Genomic DNA, 20,165 nt, shown 5'->3' on the forward strand with positions numbered 1-20,165 from the left:
TGTTTGTATGAAGCATTTAAAAACAGTAGTTTGTAAATGTTGGCAGCTTGAAATAAAGCTCTGTTAGAACTTGTGTTTTGGTTGCTGTGGTTGAAGTGACCCAGAGGCGCAACTAGAGCCAAATTTCGGGGGGGGGGGGGGGGGGGGGGGGGAGGGGGTAAGAAACAAATAGGGGGGGGGGGCTGAATCTTTGAAGCCATAGGCAGAGTGGAGCTGCAGGGGCTCTTAGAAGGGGTGAAACAACAGCGAGGCCTCATTAACATGCAAATGGTCTTTTAAAGACCTGTGAAGTGCTCGGGTGCGGCTGTGTGTGCGCCGCGAAGCTGTCTCATCCGTGGCTGCCACACACGACGGGGGGGGGGGGGGGGGGGGTGGGCTGAAGCCCTGTGAGTCCAATGGGTGTTGCGTGCCTGAAGTGACCGCAACTCCAATGGAAGGGGTTCAACGTGTAAATGTCGGGTTTACTAGCATGTTAGTTAGCTCTGAGATTCGTTGATTGTGTGCATGGACTGTCTTGGATGTTTTGTGACCAAATCAAACCCCCTGTATGTTCACCCTGCAGCTGTAGCTCACATTTTTTTAAAGACATGTGTATGAGCGTAGGGTCACCTCCTGATTTATCGATTCTGGTTTCATGCAGATTTCTGCTTTTCCAGCCGAGAAATGCAGCGTGCTCAGCTCTGTGGGTCTGTCATGTGTTCAGACGTGAAATGTTTGCCCTGCCTCTGATTTACACCTTCCAGGTGCTTCGAGCCTGCCATACCTGGCACAGACTCCAAAAACACGAACCATCTCTACAGCCTCCGTTTTTATAAAGCGCGGACTGTACCTGAAGTTGTCAGAGCGCTTTACAATCGTACCAGATACATTACATAAGGACTCCGTTTATTTGTACATTATGTAATGATGCATTTTTATTATAAAGCACCCTAACACGTTTGGATGAGGTCTGCACTACATTCAAATACATAAATGAATAAAGGGGCAAATAAGATACAAAGCTACAAATGAAGAAGGAGACGCGCTCAAAGAAGGATACAGGAGTGAAAAGATTGCAGAGACAGGATAGCAATCAGCGGGAGAGAAATGTAAACGTGGGGTTAAGCAAAGGAAGTTGCAGTCAGAAATAAAGTGTGGATTTCAGAGGCTGGAAAACACAATGTAATCGGAGAGCGATCACAGAACAGCAATGTTTACACATACGCTGGCTTCATAACCTTGCTCTGCCCGGATTTAAACTCGCTGGCTACGGGTCGCCACTTCCGGTCCCCTACACTCACAATGCGCCGGCAGACTCGACCAGACTCTGAAACAAGACGGGGTATTTTTGCAATACTAGACTCGTGATGTTACAAACTGACGCCGATGGACCGAAAGCAACAAACCCACAGCAGACAATGGGCAGAGGCCAGCGAGTGCTGTGAGGCCGGCGCTATTGTGAAACTTAAAGCACGCATGGCCATTGAAATAACAAGGAGCGAGGGGCGCAAACTAGGCACCATGGAAAAAAAACAAAGTAGTGCCTACATTAAAAGATACCGCCCTGCAGCGCAAGTTAACAGTAGTTGATCGATGCTGCTTCCTCCAGATACGGAAGAAGACGGAAATGACGTGACGGACCACCAGCCAACAAAGAGCTAGTTAAGAAGAGCAATGCCCACATTTCACCAATGGTAAGTGAGGAAGCAGAGAGAAATGCAATGGGTGGAGTTTAACTACTAATGCTGACTACTTAATGCCTCGCAGAGGCAGCGCATGCGCTGCTCTATGCGAGACCCAAAAACGAGAGCATGTAACACACTGAATGTTGATGAAGTAGATGGTGCAGTTCACAATTAGACCACAAGATGGCAGTCTCGTATTATGGTAGTAGTCTAGTAGATACATTTTAATAGAGAGTTAATAACTGTGTGTGTCAGTGTAAATTGAAGACACACAATGAAAAATGCTGTGATTGTCAGCGAAAGTGCAAGTAAATAATTGTATTGACACGCAAAAGAGCTGTGCGTGTCAGCGCAGAAATTTTGAAGAAGGCTTTTCTTTTTAAACAGATACGTAATGCCAGATATCAAGATATTCCCCTCAGCCAGTAACAAATCAGCCGGAAATATAAGGCGGGACATCCGGTGTCAATGATGTCCTTTTTCCTTTTCTCCTGCTCGGTCAAGGAAGGTTGAAGAGAATGGACGACTGTGCATGTTTGCGCGTCAAAATAAAACCTTCTGGGAAGTGCAGCACTCTGTGGCTGAAGCAGGCAAAAGTACTCCGTGGCAGAAGCAGGTTGCTTTAGTGACAGAACAATTGAAATGCGCTCGAAGTGCTTGCACGGCTTCGTGAGGAGACTTGGTTGCTAGGCAAAAGCTCGTGAAGACAGCGTGTGGGGCGGGAGCGAGAGAATCCAGCTCGTGGAGTTGCGCGTGAGCAGAGCGTTAATAAAGGCAGGAAAACGCTGCGGCTCTAATGTAGTAAAATATGTAGAAAGCCTGAAACATTCTTGTTTTTTAATGTCGAGGAACATAGACACACAGCAGGAGCTTCATGACTCAGCAGGAAACACTCTAGTCGGATTTTAGAAAGAGCTCAGAGAAAATCCCACACAGCAAGTACAGTTCAGAAAATGCGCTTGGAAAATGTATGAAAACGGGTATGGCTCTCTTTTACTAATTCACGCAGGAGTGCCTTGGGTAGGGGAATAGTTAAAAAAATAAATTGTACTCACAGCTGCACTCCGATAAATTAGACAATAAATACTTGAATCAAAGTCCACGAATATCATCAGTAAGTGGAGATAGCTGTGGATGGATCCCATCTTCTTTCGCCACTGATGAAAGGTGAAAAGGACGCAGTTGTATAAACAATAATAATGTTTATTGGTGGTACAGAGAGCCGTCCCAACAAGTATAAGGCACAAGCAGCAACTACCACTGACAAAACATTCAGGGCAGGATGTCTGCCAACACATCTAGGTGACATCACAGAACACTCACAGGCAGAGACTTGTGAGGCACATCACCACACTGTGCTTGTGATTTCATGTTCTGCCTGCACTGCGCTTGCGCTGTGCTTGTGATTTCATGTTTCGCCTGCACTGCGCTTGCGCTGTGCTTGTGAATTAATGTTTCTCCTGCATGGTGCTTGGGCTGTGCTTGTGATTTCATGTTTCGCCTGCATGACGCTTGGGCTGTGCTTGTGAATTAATGTTTCTCCTGCATGGTGCTTGGGCTGTGCTTGTGATTTCATGTTTTGCCTGCACTGTGCTTGTGATTTTAGGTTTCGCCTGCACTGCGCTTGTGCTGTGCTTGTGATTTTATGTTTCGCATGCACTGCGCTTGGGCTGTGCTTGTGATTTCATGTTTTGGCTGCACTGCGCTTGCGCTGTGCTTGTGATTTCATGTTTCGCCTGCATGGCGCTTGGGCTGTGCTTGTGATTTTATGTTTCTCCTGCATGGCGCTTGGGCTGTGCTTGTGATTTCATGTTTCGCCTGCACTGCGCTTGGGCTGTGCTTGTGATTTTATATTTCTCCTGAACTGCGCTTGGGCTGTGCTTGTGATTTTATGTTTCTCCTGCATGGCGCTTGGGCTGTGCTTCTGATTTTATGTTTCTCCTGCATGGCGCTTGGGCTGTGCTTGTGATTTCATGTTTCGCCTGCACTGCGCTTGCGCTGTGCTTGTGATTTCATGTTTCGCCTGCATGACGCTTGGGCTGTGCTTGTGATTTTAAGTTTCTCCTGCGTGGTGCTTGGGCTGTGCTTGTGATTTCATGTTTTGCCTGCACTGCGCTTGGGTTGTGGTTGTGATTTTAGGTTTCGCCTGCACTGCGCTTGCGCTGTGCTTGTGATTTTATGTTTCGCCTGCACTGCGCTTGGGCTGTGCTTTTGATTTCATGTTTCGGCTGCACTGCGCATGCGCTGTGCTTGTGATTTCATGTTTCGCCTGCATGGCGCTTGGACTGTGCTTGTGATTTTATGTTTCTCCTGCATGGCGCTTGGGCTGTGCTTGTGATTTCATGTTTCGCCTGCACTGTGCTTGGGCTGTGCTTGTGATTTTATATTTCTCCTGAACTACGCTTGGGCTGTGCTTGTGATTTTATGTTTCTCCTGCATGGCGCTTGGGCTGTGCTTCTGATTTTATGTTTCTCCTGCATGGCGCTTGGGCTGTGCTTGTGATTTTTTGTTTCTCCTGCACTGCGCTTGCGCTGTGCTTGTGATTTCATGTTTCGCCCGCATGGCGCTTGGGCTGTGCTTGTGATTTCATGTTTCGTCTGTACTGCGCTTGCGCTGTGCTTGTGATTTCATGTTTCGCCCGCATGGCGCTTGGCCTGTGCTTGTGATTTTATGTTTCTCCTGCACTGTGCTTGGGCTGTGCTTGTGATTTTATGTTTCTCCTGCACTGCGCTTGGGCTGTGCTTGTGATTTTATGTTTTGCCTGCACTGTGCTTGTGATTTTAGGTTTCGCCTGCACTGCGCTTGTGCTGTGCTTGTGATTTTATGTTTCGCCTGCACTGCGCTTGGGCTGTGCTTGTGATTTCATGTTTTGGCTGCACTGCGCTTGCGCTGTGCTTGTGATTTCATGTTTCGCCTGCATGGCGCTTGGGCTGTGCTTGTGATTTTATGTTTCTCCTGCATGGCGCTTGGGCTGTGCTTGTGATTTCATGTTTCGCCTGCACTGCGCTTGGGCTGTGCTTGTGATTTTATATTTCTCCTGAACTGCGCTTGGGCTGTGCTTGTGATTTTATGTTTCTCCTGCATGGCGCTTGGGCTGTGCTTCTGATTTTATGTTTCTCCTGCATGGCGCTTGGGCTGTGCTTGTGATTTCATGTTTCGCCTGCACTGCGCTTGCGCTGTGCTTGTGATTTCATGTTTCGCCTGCATGACGCTTGGGCTGTGCTTGTGATTTTAAGTGTCTCCTGCGTGGTGCTTGGGCTGTGCTTGTGATTTCATGTTTCGCCTGCACTGCGCTTGGGTTGTGGTTGTGATTTTAGGTTTCGCCTGCACTGCGCTTGCGCTGTGCTTGTGATTTTATGTTTCGCCTGCACTGCGCTTGGGCTGTGCTTTTGATTTCATGTTTCGGCTGCACTGCGCATGCGCTGTGCTTGTGATTTCATGTTTCGCCTGCATGGCGCTTGGACTGTGCTTGTGATTTTATGTTTCTCCTGCATGGCGCTTGGGCTGTGCTTGTGATTTCATGTTTCGCCTGCACTGCGCTTGGGCTGTGCTTGTGATTTTATATTTCTCCTGAACTACGCTTGGGCTGTGCTTGTGATTTTATGTTTCTCCTGCATGGCGCTTGGGCTGTGCTTCTGATTTTATGTTTCTCCTGCATGGCGCTTGGGCTGTGCTTGTGATTTTTTGTTTCTCCTGCACTGCGCTTGCGCTGTGCTTGTGATTTCATGTTTCGCCCGCATGGCGCTTGGGCTGTGCTTGTGATTTCATGTTTCGTCTGTACTGCGCTTGCGCTGTGCTTGTGATTTCATGTTTCGCCCGCATGGCGCTTGGCCTGTGCTTGTGATTTTATGTTTCTCCTGCACTGTGCTTGGGCTGTGCTTGTGATTTTATGTTTCTCCTGCACTGCGCTTGGGCTGTGCTTGTGATTTTATGTTTCTCCTGCATGGCGCTTGGGCTGTGCTTGTGATTTTATGTTTCGCCTGGACTGCACTTGGGCTGTGCATGTGATTTTAGGTTTTGCCTGCACTGCGCTTGCACTGTGCTTGTGATTTTATATTTCACCGGCACTGCGCTTGGGCTGTGCTTGTGATTTCATGTTTTGCCTGCACTGTGCTTGCGCTGTGCTTGTGATTTCATGTTTCGCCTGCATGGCACTTGGGCTGTGCTAGTGATTTTATTTTTCTCCTGCATGGCGCTTGGGCTGTGCTTGTGATTTCATGTTTCGCCTGCACTGTGCTTGCGCTGTGCTTGTGATTTTTTGTTTCTCCTGCACTGCACTTGGGCTGTGCTTGTGATTTTCTGTTTCTCCTGCATGGCGCTTGGGCTGTGCTTGTGATTTTGTGTTTCGCCTGCACTGCGCTTGCGCTGTGCATGTGATTTTTTGTTTCGCCTGCACTGCGCTTGGGCTGTGCTTGTGACTTTAGGTTGTGCCTGCACTGTGCCTGGGCTGTGCTTGTGATTTCATGTTTCTCCTGCATGGCGCTTGGGCTGTGCTTGTGATTTTATGTTTCTCCTGCATGGCGCTTGGGCTGTGCTTGTGATTTCATGTTTCGCCTGCACTGCGCTTGGGCTGTGCTTGTGATTTTATGTTTCTCCTGCACTGCGCTTGGGCTGTGCATGTGATTTTATGTTTCTCCTGCACTGCGCTTGGGCTGTGCTTGTGATTTTATGTTTCTCCTGCATGGCGCTTGGGCTGTGCTTGTGATTTTATGTTTCTCCTGCATTGTGCTTGGGCTGTGCTTGTGATTTTATGTTTCTCTTGCACTGCGCTTGGGCTGTGCTTTTGATTTTCTGTTTCTCCTGCATGGCGCTTGGGCTGTGCTTGTGATTTTATGTTTCTCCTGCACTGCGCTTGCGCTGTGCTTGTGATTTTATGTTTCTCCTGCACTGCGCTTGGGCTGTGCTTGTGATTTTATGTTTTGCCTGCACTGCGCTTGCGCTGTGCTTGTGAAATAGATTGTATTTGTTATATCTTAAAAGGGCCTTATAGCAGACCTTCACTTTTCATTTGTCTGTGGGCTTGGCACTTCAGATTTTAGATGTTTCTATTGAGTGTTGTATTTCCTTTACCAATGCTTGTTTTTTTGGGTGTACTTCTCTTATCTTTTTCCGAGACCTGATTACTCATTCTCATTCTCATCCGCCTCTCAGCTTTGATGGCTGGTACTACTATCTCCGATGCATCTGAAGAATTCTTTTCATGGCAGCATACCTTCCTACATACATTTTTTACTTATCTTTCCCTGGCTGCGCACTAAACCTTCCCTAGCTCCGATGCCCAGGACTCCATTCCGCTTACTTTACAAATTAATTACCAATGCTTGTTTGATGTGCCATGACTAAGCAATTACTTCTTCTCCACAGTGCGGTGAAGCCATAATCCCGCCTTTGGCATCGCTGCATTTCCCATGGCATAGGTGACCAGATTTTCAGAATGACAAACGGGGACTAAATGTCCTATTATGTCTCAGGCCATTTGATCTATATATATAAAATTTGGTGTAATTCCGTTCAGCAGTTCGGGCTGTAGCTGCGTCAACAGGTCCTATGGGAAATTGCATTGGGAAAATGCATTTTGGGACCTCCCTTTTTTCCCAGCCCCCGCTTGACGAATCACCACGAAACTTTCAGGATGGGAGCGGACCGGAGCTGGCCAGAAGTTTGGAAAATTTTGCGCAGATTCGTCAACCGCCGCCAGACTTATTGGGAATAGAATGTTGCGGATTTCCTATGGAAAATAGGTCCTAACTATAACTACCTACTGGCGACCGCCAGTAGGATATATATATATATATATATATATATATATATATATATATATATATATATATATATATATATATATATATATATATATATATATATATATATATATATATATATATATAATATATATATATATATATATATATATATATATATATATATATATATATATATATATATCCTCCCGTTTGACCTATAGGCTCTTCAGCACTGATTCACGCAGCACAGCAGAAAAGTTTAAAGAAGTGAACTTATGTCCCTGTTTCTAAGCGGGCCGGTTGAAATGTGAGCCAGCACAACACTATGATTAATTTGCAGGTTAATCCGACCCTCCCTTAAAAACTGGGCCATTTCTTTGTTTTAGACAAAAGTGTCGGGATGCTGGGATAGTCCTTCAAAAACCGGGACTTTCCGGGCAAAACCAGAACGTCTGGTCACCCTACCATGGCAGAGACAAGCAGTAGCAAACTGGGTTTAATCTGTGATCTCGCATTTTCCAGAGATGAGATGCTTTAATAAATAGTGACACCTTTTCTTCCCGCCTGTTCCGCCTGGATGCGCAGGACATGAGTGTGCCTGGGATTCACGAGTGGCTTGGCTGCTGATCGCCGTCAGCTGGTAGCTTTATACACAAGTGAGAAAAATTGTAACTACACTGCAGTTGGAAATAGTCACCTCACCCACCTTCAGATATTGAAGTACATACAGGTTAAACAATCCAATTAGAATATCACACTAAACAAATTGAGAGCAAACGTGAACATGGTTTTTGGGCAGGGGTAAAATGTAAGCCTGGGCGGAGTTCGTGGAGTGCAAAAAAAACTCGTTGGCAGTGGAGTGCGTTAGATAAATGCCATTCGCGGTGATTTTTAGTGCCAGGTGCTTGTCCGCACTGTGCAATCATCGCGCACGGCACCATGCACAGTGCAAGTGAGAGCTGCTTCCATTCTGCCACTCGAGTGCTCAAGCAGCAGCTTTCTAAACGCGAACGGACGGTTACTCAACGCGAGCGGTCGCAAGCATACGCGACTACTCGCAATGAGAAATCTGACTGCCCACGTTCAGAAATCTCGCCGGGAGGTTGAATTTCCATGCTCGTCAACTTGATGTTGACGATAGCGAATGAGGAAAAATCTCGCCGGGAGGTGGATTTTCCTTGCTCACGCGCGCCAACTTGACGTTGACGAAGGCAAGCGAAAGAAAAAACTCAGCGAGCTGAGCAGAGTTCACCGCCCAGATTTAGTAAAATGCTGAAATGTCAAACAAATAAAAAATGTAAATTAAGGACATTTGAAAACAAAAAATAATACTGAGTAGGACGGTTTGGTCTGGCCATCCCAGCTACGTTTTGTGAACCATCTAACCTTCACAACACAGAGCTGTCGAGATTCCCAGTTCCCTGTGCGAGAAGCCTTTATTCGTATAATCCTGGTTTTATAAATTACACAGGACTACAAAACCCAGCATGCAACGCAAAATGGTACTGGATAAATTATGCATGAAACCGTGAAATTTGAGAGCTCGGACAGGGAGTTAAACGTTGACATAGAGTGAAATAAATCAGATGCAAGCCTGCCAACACACTGAAGATTCTTGATTTAGGTTTTTCAAATGAAAGATTTGATATCAGCCGTGGCCCATGCAGGTAGGAGCAGTGGGGCGGTGGGGCCGGGTAGGAGGGGATTTCGACAGACGATGAAGAGGGAAAAGGATTTATTTATTTCATTTTCCCTCGTGGTCGTCTGTCGAATCCCTCCCAACCTGGCCCCACCACTCTTACCTGCACGGGCTACAGCTGTTTGATAGCAAATCTGACATTGGCCCTGCAAGCGCCTTAAGACCCCCATGGGTGAGTAGCAGTGCTTTACAAACCATGATTGATTGATTGATTGGCATCTTCATACACATCTCATGCAATATTGTGATGTGACGTGCTTGCTGTGACGTGATTGGAGCACGCCTGCGAACTTCATGCATACACCAACTATGCCAGTCGTAGGCTCCGCCTCACCCAGCACTCTTTCAGCCATGCATATTAACCAGAGGACATACCTACCTGTCCATTCAATAGCAGTTTGGGCCTCCTGAGGGGTAAGAATGAAAGCGCTATGTAAATTCCACTACAGCACAACTGAGTGAAACATTGAGTAAAATATCTGACAGGAGTACACGTCAGCACTTCAATTTTTTACAAAGTTTTTCTAACGCAATACAGTACAAAAATGAAATAATATTGACCAATATTTATTCTTTTGTTTTGAGACACCAAAAAGTTTATTTAATTCTCACATCTATTGTGTAGTATAAATAAAAACAAATACAGAAAAAAGACTGCATTTTTTAAACAGCAACAGGCGGGTAAACTATGCACATTTTCAGGTTTTACGTATTGTAGTCAGAGCACCCAAGTTTTCACAGTTTTTGGAACAACTACTAGTTAGCATATTTGATGATATTACAGGAAGTAACGTCAATCAACAGCTGACTCCAATGACAACAATGGCAGTACCATAATAAAAATTTGAAAAAAGCAAATTAGATTTGGACTAGATATAATTACAGCCAAACCAAACTACAGTAGAACTGTAGATTAGAAAGTCCCTATCTAGCAGCACTGGATTTATAATATATTCAAGTGCACAGATTACATGTGGAAAGTGCACCACAACAAAAGAGCTGGGACATGTCCGGAGTGGCTTCTCCATTCGAATGAATGGCCTTAGGGGATCAACGATTGAGGGTTGGCTTTGTTCAAACATTCTAGCTCTAAGGATCTTCTCTGCGCTCACCTCTGAACAGAGCCCCATCTAGGGCCAGTAGCTGATTCTTCTCACGAAGTGTGATGTGATGAAACTACCAGTCCGGCCTCCAAACGTGCAAATCTAACTCACTGTCTCACAATGAATCAGGCTTGACAACATGTCTGAAAGCTGAGAGTGGGGCTTTAATCATAAACTGTGGGTTCAGAATTTCCTAAATGTCAGGGTTGAGCTTACTTTCTGAAGCAAAACTGTACAGACCTTTTCTTTAGCTCTCTCAAAAACACTACATAGAGACATTTATTATTTCATGTATTATTTCATGGAGGGCAAGCACAAATCTTCATCTTTTTAAGTTTCACCTGCACAGCACTTGCCATGAGCTTGTGAAAGCTGTTACTTTTAATATATCTTAAAAGGGACTTCTATTATCAGTATCCTGAGGCCCAAATACTCATTTCAGTCCGCTTTAGAGGGTGGAACTTTTTTCTTACATTAAGCTGCACAGCCCTTCTCCCGAAACTTCAGGACCTCCCTGACGCTACCAGTTTAAATATCCAGCGTGCTCACAGACTGGATCCTCGCCTCTCTTCTCCATCTTAAACTTTGGTATGAAACCTCATTTTTTCTTCAATTGAACCTATTGTCATCTCTGATCATGCCCAAGTTATTGCAGATTTTGATTTGCTCCAATCACAATCCAAATCGAATAGGTGGAGGTTTAATAATTCTATTTTGCAAGATTCAGCTTTTTCCTCTTGATTCACCTCTTTGGTTGATACATTCTTTATATTGAATACAGATTCAAATACTTCTCCTTATTTACAGTGGGATACTTTTAAGGCTGCAGCTCGTGGCTTTATTATTATTGGCTATGTTTAAAAAAAGAAGCATTTACTTAATCAACATAAAGCTGTTTTAGCTAATATTAAACATCTAGAACACCAATTTTACACTACGTCCTCAGATTCCACATTACAAGAACTTCGCCATGCCAAATTTGTTTTTAATAAAATATTTACTGATAATGCTTCATCTATATTATTGCATAGTGGCACTCGTTATTATAGAGGACGTAATTAAGTATGTAAACCTTTGGCTAATTATCTTGAGTATCAGAAATAACTTGAATTTATTGTTTCTATTCAATCATCAGATGGGAAACATCTTTTCAAAGATCAGGATATTTTAGAGGAGTTTATGAAATTTTATAAAAAACCTTTATTATCATGATTCTCCTACTTCTGTTTCTCTTATTAAAGCTTATTTAAACGATATTCCTCCCCCTTCTCATGATAATATCAATTTTGCATCCCTTGAAACAGATTTATCGATTTTATAACTATCTAAGGCCTTAAGTTCACTCAAAAAAGGTAAAACCCCAGGCCTGGATGGGTTTACGGTGGAATTTTATTTACATTTTTCAAATCTGTTCCTTCCTAAACTTCCGCAACTCTTTCAATCTTTTAATCCCCAGGAGGCGATACCTATTTTAATGAAAAGGGCTAAGGAGTTTGGCGCAATCTCTGGATATAAGGTAAACGCAGATAAAACAGAGATTATGCAATGGAATCAGAGAATAAACATTCCAGGAGTTAGAACCCAAATGCGATATCTAGGTGTGATAATCACACAGATGTTAGAGGATATATCGAGGTTAAATTGGAAGAAAGTGAGCCAGGAAATATCGAGCTTATTGTTGAAATGGGCGAATTTACCATTAAACATATATGGTAGGGTAAATCTTATAAAAATGGCTATACTGCCGAAACTACTTTCCTTTTCAATTCTATTCCTTTAACTTTCAGGAAAGAGGGTATAGTTAAGATACAGGGAAAAATTTGGGAGTTTTTTATGGGCGTCAAAAGGCCCCAGGATAGCATGGAGGAAGTTGGGGAAGAAACTAGGAGTAGGGGGGTTGGCACTACCGGACCTGCTTGCCTACTGCTATGTATTTCATTTTAAAAATCTCTGCATGTTAGCTAATAAGCCTGATAGGTCATCTGTGGGCTCATTGTTTTCAGCAATACTTAGGGATGTTACTCAAGGCCAGCACTATTTTCGCTTCAAGTATGGATACCCAAAATTCTTCAAAAAGGTCATATTGAAGGTTTTAAGCACTGCATTAAAGACATGGATGTATGTCCAGAAAAAACTACGACTTACATACTATTCTGCATGGGCACCGATATGGGAATCTTCGGGAACCCCAGAATGCTTGAAAGATCAATTGAGCCAACCATTAAAAGCAGGGGGCATATTTTATTGGGCAGATCTTATGAAGGACAATAGATTAGTGAGTTGGGAAACACTTAGGGGCCGATTTAGATCCTGTAATTTTTTTTTCACGTACGACTCGTATCCGTATTTTTTTCCGTACGAATCGTACAAGTCACGTCCGACCCATGAAGTACGATTCGTATGGGAAAAAGTACATACGGATCAGCCCTATCCGTACGAATCAGATCGGGAAAAGTTGTACGAGACGTACCTGGACACTTTTCCGTACGAATCGTAAAAAATGTAGTCCGAGCGTACTAGTACGATCCGTACCGGCTTACCGATTTACGATTTGTACGGAAAACGTCCGTCCCGTACACGGGGAATGATTTGTACAAATGCAATGTCTGTGTACGCACCGTAAAGTAGCAATGTCGGTGTACGCACCGTACATAAGCGATGGCGGTGTACGCACCGTACATAGCGATGGCGGTGTACGCACCGTACATAAGCGATGGCGGTGTACGCACCGTACATAGCAATCTCAGTGTACGCACCGTACATAAGCGATGTCGGTGTACGCACCGTACATAGCAATGGTGGTGTACGCACCGTACATCAGCAATGGCGGTGTTAACACCGTACATAGCGATGGCGGTGTACGCACCGTACATAAGCGATGGCGGTGTACGCAGCGTACATAGCAATGGCGGCGTACGCCCCGTACATACACAATGCATGGGGCCGTGTGTCTGTATGACTAGTACCCCTGTACCGTACTGAACCACGGACACTGGAAAACAGCACAAGGAGGGTCTATTCGACTCACACAACACCACAAAACACGTCTACACTGCACAAAAAATGGAAAGGACTGACCTGGACACATCCAAACAGGCAAACAGAGGGGCAAACTCACAACCACCCCTTATGACACACCCACCAAAAATTCAAACTGAGCCACACCCACAAATGGACCAATAAAAAGGGCCCACACACACAAATCATGAGCCTTTGTAACAGACTCACTGCAGCTACAGAGCACACACCAACAACTGTACCCATCCACCTTACCATATGCACCTTCACACAACCTCGTTCACACATACCCCCTCTACACATTCACACCCACACCGTCACATTCAGACCCACACACCCACAACCATCCACACCCTCACCCCACACCATGCCCACAGACAAGAATCCAAAGTTCACAAGGGAGGAGCTGGAGATCCTTGTCAATGAAGTCATCAGAGTCGAGCCACAGCTGTTTGGAACATTGGTCAGACAGACCAGCATAGCTGAAAAATCACGCCTGTGGCAGAGGATTGTCGATAGGGTGAATGCTGTTGCACCCATCAGAAGGACCAGGAATGAATGCCAAGCCAGGTGGTACGATCTGCGGAGGGCGGTCAAGCGCAAAATGAATGAGGACTACGCCCAGAGCAACATCACTGGAGGTGGTGCACCCCGCAGACCAGTACATTACCATCCCTGGGAGGAGAAGGTGATGGCCATGCTTCCGCCGGTGGGAGTACATGGACTGCAAGGAGTTGCAGAGCCTGGTGAGTGCACAAACAACTTACGTAACATGGGGGTAATGCCATCCACACCCCAACTACACCAAATGCATGCAACTACCCCCAAGCCATCACCGGCCAGAACCACAGTCAAAAACTACGCTAATGCCAATAACATGTGTATGCGCCATTGAGAAAGCAAGGCCATGCTACGTCCCATGCTACATGAAGCACCAACCGAAGAATGGATGTCTGGTATGCTGGGAGGGTGGGTGGCACAAAACGCATGTTTGAATCATAAATCAGACACAATTGCCCTCATCCCATATGGCCCAGCTACATACCCATGCACCATGCGCAATGCACAGGTATTGGGAAAGTACTGACAAGATAGCTCACACTTGGCCCTGGTGTAGGCAGCACAAGGCCCTCCTGTGACCAGTGCAAACACAAACACCAAGACAACAAGGTCAGATATCTAGGACAGGAACTCACACTCACTGTCATGGCAGCATGCTCCATGGGGGCAGCTACATCACCTGGGAGCCCCAGGGCCAAATCACACTACACCCACCAGCAGGCCCTGTCACACACACCCCTTACACAAGCAGACACCACCAGGACAGGCAATGGATTTACCCACTGTCACAATGGTCAGTCAGTCAGTCAAAGCTTTTATTTCGGTAAAATACCATAAAAAGACATAAATACATATATACATTTAAACATGATTAAATAACATTGTGTAGAGTGTAATCCATTAAAACATTAAAATAGTTTCATAAAACATACACAGTGAAAAAACGTGATCTTTTCCACGAAAACAAATTATTAAAAATTGATCCAGGGCCAAAGATATACACGTTACACCTCAAAGTACTGTAATGGTAATGTAGGTAATACTAAAATCAGGAGAGATGAGTGGCAGAAGACATAAATTTGGACCTTGTAGACCACATTGAGAGAAGAAATTTGGCCATTGCAAACACTATCAATGGAGTAGTATCATATTTCAAAATTCTAAACACCTCCTTGTGGTCCCTGAGACCCCTAGACTTGCATAACTGGACGACCCACTTTTTTCTTGCAATAATATATAGAGGGCAGAAGAGAACGACATGCAGCTCTGTTTCACAGGTAGCAGTACATAGAGGACACGAGCTAACGGGATCCGCAACGTTGGACCATCTATGTGTGAGATCCCTCAGCGGTAGCGAGCCGTGTCTGAACTGGATGTAGAGTTTCTTTGCCAAAGGTGGTTGGATAACGTCCAGGAAAACTTCAAACTGGGGACTAAACTTAGTATCCAGAAAAGTGTCAGTAAGCCTACCCAGGGAGGAGTGGAATAGAATTCCCTTCCTATAAGATTTCAAGACCTCCCGCAGTGAATTCTTCGAGAGTGCACGGCAGGTCTCTTCCGGGGCGGACCATAGGTTCCCCATCCCAATTAGGTTGCAGAGGTTCTTTATGTAGGCAAGCCAAGGGATCTTATCCGATTTTCCCCTTGCCAATATATCACCAAGATCATACCTATAGCTTACCAACTCAGGCGTTGACCAAAGACGCCTCCAGAACTGGAGAGGACGGTTCAGGGCAATCTCTTCTATGGGAACCAGACCCAAATCCCATCTCAAAGGGGTTAATGGGGTGCTGACAGGTAGTTTCAGCAATCTCCTAATAAAGGAGTTCTCAATAGATGAGAGGGAAGCGGGGATGGAATATCCCCATAGTTCAGCGCCATAAAGCGCTCCTCCTCTGGCTTGAGTTTTATAGATTTCCATAGGGGGGCCCAAAGGTTTAAAAGAGGTGTTGTTAAACACCTTCAAGATACCCCCCACTGATTGGGCTAGTCTCAGATTTGCCTTCGCCAAATGGGACCCCCAGTTCATTTTATCATTAAGGGTCACCCCCAGATACTCAAAAGTGGCAACCCTATCCAGCTCAACATCTCCCAGTTTAGGATGGGGGCAATTAAATGAATTAGAACCGAAAACCATAAATTTGGTTTTGGAAAGATTCAGTTCCAGATCCCTGATTTTACAAAAGGAGCAGAAGGCCTCTAATGTACGCTGGATGCCCATGTAAGATTGAGATAACAAGAGCGTATCATCAGCGAACATTAGGGCCGGGACCTTACGCCCCGCCAGTACAGGGGAGTCCAGGTTAGCGGTGCGCAGAAGATACTCAATTAACCCATTAATGAAGAGGGAGAAAAGGGTGGGGGCCAGGACACAGCCCTGCCTCACACCCTTCTCAACCAGAAATGGCCCGGAGATTTCCCCACATCTCCCGTATCTCACCCTTGCATAGGTGCCTAAGTGGAGGCGTTTGAATAAGTGGCAAAGGTAGGGGGGAGCACCCATCTCTAGCAGAAGGGCCCATAGTTTTTCCCTTTGGACCATATCAAAAGCGGACCGAAGGTCCACAAAGATCAAATGCAAATTACCAGCACCCATGCTGACTGACTTCCAATAGATCAATAGTAATCTAAATAGTTGATCGATAGTGGAAACCTTAGCACGGAACCCCGCCTGAAGGGAGGTTAGAATTTGTTGATCCTCCATCCAGAACTGCAATCTGGATAAGAGGACTCGGGCGAACAGCTTCTGTAAAACATCAATCAAGCTTATGGGGCGGTAATTGGCTGGATCCAACGGGGAAGATTTTTTATAAATGGGTATAATTTCTGCACCCAACCAGGTGTCCGGGATTCTGAGGCCCTGGAAAATGGCATTAAAATACACACAGATGTAAGGGGCCCAAATTTTTACATCACTTCTGTACAGGTCACCAGGGATCCTGTCAAGCCCCGGAGCTTTCCCTACTGATAGGGAATTGAGGGCCAATTCTATTTCTAAAAGAGAAAAGGGACGACTCTCAATTTCTTCCTGGCACAACCGGTCCGTTGCAATATCAATCCGTGAGGTGCCTGGATCGGTGCCACCCGAGGAATTACTGACCGAAAAGAGGGGTTGGAAATGGGCAACTGGCTACCGTGCCCGTTCGAACAATGTTCCAGAACGCCCTCGGGTCACGGTCTACTAAAGCTTTTGCCACCTTAGATCCTCCCACTCGGCTTTTGCTTCCTTGATCAGATTTTTGTAGGTGGCCCTTGCCGCCCGGATACTAGACAGGGTACCCTCTTTTACTTCTTTTATCAGGGCAGACTTAGCCCGCCTACAGGAACCATTAAACCAATGCTCGGGCCTAGGGGGTCTTGGTTTTGAGGCAGTAGGGCTATAGAAGAAGCCAGCCAGACTGCCAAGGAGATCCTCGTGAATGGTCTGGAGATCGAGGAGGCGGGACTGCGGGATATCCCCGGTGGGGCTCAAGAGGTGGGAGACTGCTTCCAAAGAGCAGGTCACAGTGCTATATATATCAGCAAGCTTTAGGTCGTCAGACGCTACCCTTTCCCACCTAATCCGTCTACCACCTGCCACTAGTACCAGATTCTCACTATAAGATGGTGATTGGAGCTTAGAAAATCCACTGCCACCTAACTTGTTAACCAATTCCAGTGACAGTAGGTTGTGATCGCTATCGACCCGTGGAATAACAGAAAAGGCGGCCAGGTGGCCCCAAAATTCCACGTTCACCAGATCATAGTCGATAGTCGAACAGCTCCCGGATCTATTAAAGGTGAAAGACCCCGGCACGTCCGGGCAGAGTCTACCATTGCAGGCCCGCAAGGAGTGTGCAATGGTAAGCTTATTGATCTCAAGGGCTAGAGGGGTAAGGCGTTTGGCAGGATAGGAGATGAGGTCTGGGATTAGATAACTTTCATCCTCATCGCAGGTGGGGGAGGGGATCCCAAGGAGGGGTTCGAAGTGGCAATTAAGATCTGCACCAATTAGTTTGTGGGACGCGGGTGGAAGAGAATGTAAAACATCTTCCAGGGCGCCCAAAATCGACAGACCCAACTGTACCGGCTGGGGGCGCAGGTAGACATTTATTACTACCAGCGAGTAGCTAGCGGGGAAAGTGAGTAGCAGGCATAAAATGTCGGGGGACTTTGAATCCAGTAACTTTACTGAGCACCCCTGGTGTGTTGCAACCCATACCACTAACCCCCCCGAAGGTCTTCCTCTCACCCCTTGCACTGCTGGGGCCGAAAACGATGCATAACCCACCCTCCATGGAATGGACCGTAGCCAAGTTTCTTGGAATATGCAGATGTCGTAATTGTCCATTAGCTCTCCCCACTCGGGATCAGAGAGCTTGGACTCCAATCCGGCCACATTCCAAGACCCAACTAAAGGTCTTCGGATAGGTGTTCGGGGAGGGCTGTCAGCCAGAGGGGGGGAAGAGGGGGGGCTGTGAGAAGCAGAATGCTCAAGGGGGTCCAACACGGGGCATCCCTCCATGGCGCTGGGGATCAAAAATGAGGGAGAAGGGAACCCAGGGCCACTCTCCGTGCCAAGAGCAGCCGAGGGAAGAGCCATCACCACACCAGAAACATCCCCAGCCTGATTCCCCCCCAAAGGCATAAACCCTCCCATGCTAAGACTCAGGGGTGATGGTCAGTCCACAGCGTTGAGCACGCCGAAACGGTTTTCGACCGGAATATTAAAGTAAGAATTATGAGGGGCCTGATGGAAGTACGGTAAATCCACTGGATTCAGAGTATTGGAGATGGAATAAAAATACCCCAAATGCGATGTATCAATGGCTCCCCTTTTGTGGTGCCCACCCTGCTCCAGTATGTGTCCTACTACTCTAGGATCCCTGAAGTTAATCAGGACACAATCCCCACCAATGTCCTTTGAGCGGGTCCCCAGCCAGTTAACCCTCCGAACAAAGAGAATCTCCCCTCTCCCTGCTCCCTCCAATGGTCTATTTTTGGACAGCCAGTGGATGACTTTATTTTTCAATTCAGAGTAAGATTCCCCCCTTCCATTCATTAGCGGTGGTACTCCTGTGAGCACGATCACATAAGGTGCTGCCTCCGGGGGAAGCTGTACTAGAGGGAGGGAGCCTTCCGGGCTCCGTAGGGCTCGGTTCCCCCCCCCCCAAGAGGAAGGGTCCTATCCCCGTCCGAACTCCGAGGAGCTAAATCCCTACAGCTGGGGAACTGCTCACGTGATGAAACAACAGTAGGGGCTCGGGGCACAGTCGGGGGCATACGGGAACCAGCAGCGGAAGGACAAGGGGCAGATGGGTGCGCCGATGGAGGCTGGCCTGGATCCGTAGTTGAATGGTTCGAGGGAGAAAGTGTCTGGCTTAGGGGGGTAGGGTTGTTAAGCGTTACTTGAATACCGGCACCCTCCGTACTACCCATGTTGTGCTTTAGATCATAGTTGGGCTGCTTCTTCCCGAAACCTTTGGTATTAACTAGAGATACCAACCTGTCGATTTTAGATGACAGGGTTTTTAAAAGGAGGTTTAGGGACTGATCTATATGTGACTGTAGGTCAGTTAATAAAGTAGTCACCCAGGTCGGAGGGATAGTGGTAGGAGGGTGGTGGGTCGGGGCCAAGAGGGCAGGGCTGTCTGCAGGGGGGGCTGGTAAAAAGCTCCTTTTTCTGAGTTTCTGTTTTTTTTTCCTTGGCTTTACCTGCTTTGTGGGAGCCACAATAGAAACAAAGGAGGATGATGATGGCCCTGCTTCCTCTTGAACTGGCTCATCTATTTGTGCCTGAGCGCACGGTAGTTGTGTAAACGAGGGCAACATGGAAGACATCGCATCAGGATCCACCTGGTATGAAGATAAGTCAGCCAATCCATCAGAAGGAGGGGCCATATTAAATGCCGGAGTAATCGACAACCGTCTTTCGGTATTTTCGATGGCTGTAGCCACCACCCCAATTGTCTTCTGTAGCATTTTATCTATCGCTGTGAGACTGGGGATCTGCGGATTGGAGTTGGCTAGCTGTCTGGTCATAGGGCGACTAGCTGTAGGTTTAGAATGCTTCCCCATGATTCCAATAAAACCAACAGCGAAAAGCAATGAGGAACCTCTAACACAAATACCTAAAATCCAAACAATGTGGGATAAAAGGAACACACTCTAAACAGAGCAAAAGACTAACGAATAGTGGATAAAATGGCATTAGCCAGTGGGGATTAGTTCAAAACTGTCCCAAAAAGCAGTGCTAAGAGGAGCGGCCCAGCCCGGCCTCCTTTGGCCCCTGACGGCCACAGACGGCCCGCCCTCTGCCCGGGCTCAGCCCGGCGACGCCCGCGCGCGTCCCGCGACGCGGAGGGAGTTCCTGGCGTTTATGCGCCTCCGGGCGCGA

Source organism: Triturus cristatus, chromosome 7 (assembly GCF_964204655.1).
Source record: "Triturus cristatus chromosome 7, aTriCri1.1, whole genome shotgun sequence".
NCBI lineage: Eukaryota > Metazoa > Chordata > Amphibia > Caudata > Salamandridae > Triturus > Triturus cristatus.